The 5,228-nt window shown below is 41.0% G+C and overlaps 1 pseudogene; it reads right to left on the bottom strand.

The window, feature by feature from the left end:
- Positions 1-2,040: 2,040 nt before the first annotated feature.
- On the bottom strand, positions 2,041-4,577 carry LOC745434 (peroxiredoxin-6-like; annotated as a pseudogene).
- Positions 4,578-5,228: the final 651 nt, after the last annotated feature.

Here is a 5,228-nt window from a genome sequence, read left to right as displayed (position 1 = left end):
GGGGATACAAGTGGCCACAGTTTGAAAGTTCTTGCTCACTTAGAGGAGTGTGAGTTAGGAGAGAGAGAATATCGTCCTACTTTTCTTCTACTATTAAAAGGTCACTTACACTTTTCGAGTTTCTGTTTGAAGGCTCTAGAACTGATTCTGACGAATGTCCTATAATATCTCATCCTCCACTTCTACAAGGGAAGAAAAGAATACTGCAAAGCCTCTACCTAGAAGTTAGAGTATCACGGCCTAACCTCCATCTCAAACAAATACATGTGTGTTGTGGTAGGCATTAATAGATGTAATTTAGTACTGGATGCTCCTTTTGCTAATTTGGATAATCCTTCAATGAATATAAGTAAGTTGAAAAGCAAATTATGCTTGGTTTCCACTTATTAAATGCAATCCAGTGTTGTGAATATAATGTCAGTTACTGTAGGTCTTAGGCATCCATAATTTCAAAGGACTGTTTCTGCATATATGAGTAAATACTTATATATTCTGTCCCCTCTCTGTCTCACGAAAGGGAGCTTGTTCAAGGCTGTGGGTCCCTTGACCCCAACCTTTCCATTTGTATACATTCTCTCATTTCTGCTGCAAGGACTGACTGTGTGGACGCTCAACTGTGAAGCAGTGTCAGGCATAGAAGCTTTGTTTAGCTGGACTTTGAGCTCCATCAGAGCTGACTGGGTGAGACCCTCAAGGCTTAAATTATGATAAATGAGACAAAAATGTTATTTGCTGCTCTTTTCTGAAGTCACAAAATAACTTATTTTAAAATTATTATGAATCTGTTTTCTAAAAGGGATAATACATGTAAATGGTACAAACAGTAAAATGAAACAATGTCAATGGTAAAAGGAAGTCTCTTACCCTTGACCTCGAGTCATCTAGTTTTCTTCCCAAGGGCAACTAATGTTACATTGTCTTCTGCAGCTTTTGCAGTCCCTCATCCAGGTGTCTCTTGCTTTGCTTCCAAGAAGGCAATTTATCACAAAAGAGCAACAGATTGCATTAAACAGTTCTATTTTTTACAGTGGGAGACTTCATAGCTTTCTAAAATTTCCAGGTCTAAACCTGGGAGACAGTGCCTGCAGACTGGCTTTTTAGGAATAAAGGAAACTCCACAGATCCTTGCATGCACTGGGTTGTTCCATATAGAATTAATCCTGCTTCTATTGATGGAGCAAATATTTATTTACAAAATTCCTCTGCTTCTTACTGAGACAGGCATTGAGAAACAGAATGATACGGCCCCTTAGGGCTACCAGTAAAAACCAGTGAGTTCATGGAACATTTCTCATCCTTCACAATGACCTCTCATGTCTTTTTTAGAAGTATCCTCTAAGTTCCTGATTCCAAATTAGTTTGGGTAACACATACAGAAACTGAAAGTGATTTAGGCAACCGCAATTTTAAATATTAACATTTACATCAAAATAGACATTGATACATTGCGTATTTTTTTTCAGTTTTAACAAAGGATTTTATTTGTTGTTCCCTAAAAAGTAAAATCAAGAAAATAGCAAAACCCACTGCAAGAAGAGTTCTACAATAAAACATTTTCAGTCATTCTCTCTTTCTGTCTCATGGTGTACTCTTTCATGTACACGTCATCAGAAAGCAGATTGATAAAGGCAAACCCTGTGTGAAAGGCACATGGCACTAGGATTGCTCACCCCTGCTACACCTCCTTGGAAGCCAAGGGAAGCCTTTTCTGCAGTCTCCCCATTTTGATAGAAACTTATCACAATTTTTTTTTTTTTTTGAGATGAAGTCTCGCTCTGTCGCCCAGGCTGGAGTGCAGTGGTGCGATCTCGGCTCACTGCAAGCTCCGCCTCCCAGGTTCCCGCCATTCTCCTGCCTCAGCCTCCTGAGTAGCTGGGACTACAGGCACCCGCCACCACGCCCGGCTAATTTTTTGTATTTTTAGTAGAGACGGGGTTTCACCGTTTTAACCAGGATGGTCTGGATCTCCTGACCTCGTGATCCACCCCCCTCTGCCTCCCAAAGTGCTGGGATTACAGGTATGAGCCACTGCGCCTGGCCACAAAAAAATTTTTTTATAGCAAAATATTTAAAGGTCTCTTCCCTTGTTCTTCACTTCAGTTATCTACTAGAAAGGTACAGAATTAAAAAGTTTTTTTTCCCCCGGCTATGATCCAAACAATATTAAAGAACATCTGGGTTACTCTAAGTTCCTGGGTTTTATACTTGGATATTTACAGAGGAGTTGAACCTCAAGTTCTGCCACTCTTCAAAATGGGTGACTGAAGACAGGTTGTAATAGGACAGTTTAAAAAATTGATAGTCATTCTCTGATGGAGGGAAAGATTGATAGTCATTCTCTGATGGAGGGAAGCAAGCTTTCTCAACCATCAACAAATATGACCTCATTGGTCACAAGCCCTGCAGAGATCCAACAAGATTTGAGTTTTAAATACAGAACATATTTCAAAGAGAACCAGTAGAGAGTGCTGATGTATGAACAGAATTGAATGCTGGTGAAGACAGAGTGTAAAGAATCCCAAGAAACTTTTAGTGCCAGTTTTCATTTAATAAGCCAGTAGTATACCAAACTAAAAACCTTGGTGTGATGACACCAGGATGTTTTCATGGAATTGCAGCAGGAAAACATGATTGGCAGCGGATGCCCTCTGGCTCACAGCACCAACTTCTCCAAGAGACTTAAGGCTGGGGTGTGGGGCGGAGGTATTTCTTGCCAGATGGGAGCTCCTTGGTGAAGACTCCTTTCAGGAAAAGTTTTTTGGCCTCCTCTTCAGGAATCACTGGAAGGACCATGACACTATCCCCACCTTCCAATCAACTGGGGTGGCAACCCTCTTTTCTGCTGTCAGCTGGAGAGAGGTGACTACCCTGAGAATCTCATCAAAGTTCCTGCCAGTGGTAGCCGGGTAGATGATAGACAGCTTCGGCTTCTTACCAGGACCAATAACAAACACCACACGAGCTGTCACAGGCATGTCCTTTTCATCCTTCTCCACTGGATCCAGCATGCCCAACAGGATGAAAAGGTCCGGATTCTTATCGTGGATGATGGGAAAAGGTAACTTTTCTGTGGGTTCTTCACCATTGTAAGCATTGATATCCTTGCTCCAGGCAAGACAGTCCTCAACACGGTCTATCGAAAGGGTAATCCGCTAGGTGCGGTGGCTCACACCTGTAATCCCAGCACTTTGGGAGGCTGAGGTGGGCAGATCACGAGGTCAGGAGTTCAAAACCAGCCCGACCAACATGGTGAAACCCCGTCTCTACTAAAGATACAAAAATTAGCTGGGCGTGTTGTTGCACATCTGTAGTCCTAGCTACTCAGGAGGCTGAGGCAGGAGAATTGCTTAAACCCAGGATGCAGAGATTGCAGTGAGCCGAGATTGCAGTGAGCCGAGATTGCAGTGAGCCAAGATTGCACCACTGCACTCCAGCCTGGGCGACAGAGCAAGACTCCGTCTCAAAAAAAGAAAAATAAAAATAAAGAAAAAAGAAAGGTCAATCAACTTAACATTCTTCTTGGCAAATTCCGGTGCCAGTTTTGCAGCTCTGCCAAGCTCTGTGGCGCACACTGGGGTAAAGTCCCGAGGGTGGGAGAAGAGAATGCCCAGTGAGTTTCCCAGGAAGTCCTGGAAATGGATGCAGCCGGCAGTGGTATTGGCCTCAAAGTTGGGAGCCACGTCCCCAAGAAGCTGACCTCCGGGCATAGCATTGGCGGTGACGAGGAGGTGCAGCTTAGACGGCAACCAACCCGGTGGTTCTGGCGAAGAAGACATTGTGTATTTACATACAAAAGTCATACGGGGTTTTAAGATAAAATAGAAGCCTTCAAAGAAAAATTAGGCCTGTGATAGCATATTTTACTGTACCACTAGAGGAAATCCTTGGAAAATTTGCCAAGCATTATAAATAGATAAGTCGCTGTGGAAGTTGAATGATGAAATAACCTTGGCATATGCAAAATGAAGAGCAAAGAGCAGGTGTTAAAATTGGGATGTGGGAGGTTACAAGTTCTTCAACGCCTCAATCCAGTGAATACAATTTAATGATGTAACCGTCCATGATTTAAATAAAAAAAAAATTGATAAAACCCTATTGCATCTAACAATATGTCCTATGTCAATAGGATGTTTTTTGTACATGGTGCAATGAGAATATTTTTCCTATACTCCTAAAATTAAGATAATTGAAATTCTACTGTCAAATGTTGATTTAAACATTTTTATTGCCTTTATCAAACACAGCATTGTAATACATGTTTTAAAAAAAGGTGAGCTCTAGGATGGGCGCAGTGGCTCACGTCTGTAATCCTAGCACTTTGGGAGGCCGAGGCTGGTAGGTCATCTGAGGTCAAGAGTTCGAGACCAGCCTGGCCAACATGACAAAACTCTGTCTCTACTAAAAATACAAAAATTAGCCGGGTGTGGTGGTGTGAGCCTGTAATCCCAGCTGCTTGGGAGTCTGAGGCAGGAGGATCGCTTGAACCCGGGAGGTGGAGGTTGCAGTGAGGCGAGATTGTAATACCACTGCACTCCAGTCTGGGCGACAGAGAGAGAATCTGTCTCAAAAAAAAAAAAAAAAAAAAAAAAGAATAAAAGAAAAAAAGGTAAGTTCTATTGCGTACAGACAGCCAATTTGCTCTTTGTTATTAGAAAAACTAGAGTGGTAGTTAGAGAATAATTATTAAGAAATGGTAAAAAAAAAAAAAATGTGAAAAGAAAATTTTTTACCCCAATGTTGGTTTGTTGAAAATCTCATGATTTCTGATTTCCTTTTGCTAACATAAATTTGTTTGACTGCTCTGAGCCTTTTCTCATCCCAATGCATGCCCAATTCTATTATGAGATTTTTTTTTTTTTGGTAAATTGATTTAAATTATTTTAATATATTTTAGCATACTGATTTATATACTGCTGATTCATCTGATGGAATGTACTGATAATTAGTATAGAGTGTGGCATATGTGTCAGTGTGAATTAACTTTAATCTACACCTTATAGATGGCTGATTAGCATTTGAACTGCCTCAACTGGCAATCTACACTTGAGAGGTAGACTCAGCAAGACTTCAAATATTGATGTCTAAATCTAAACCACAGGCATTGTGAATTAGCACAAGGAATAGAGGAAAAATGATTTCATTGGTGAAATTAGCAAACTTCTAGACATGTGGTGGGAAAGAGAGGTTTTACAGGCTCTACTACCCTTGAAGAAAGGAGTTATAAGAAT

This window comes from Pan troglodytes, chromosome 3 (assembly GCF_028858775.2).
Source record: "Pan troglodytes isolate AG18354 chromosome 3, NHGRI_mPanTro3-v2.0_pri, whole genome shotgun sequence".
Lineage (NCBI taxonomy): Eukaryota > Metazoa > Chordata > Mammalia > Primates > Hominidae > Pan > Pan troglodytes.
This window is presented reverse-complemented; position numbering and strand designations above follow the sequence as displayed.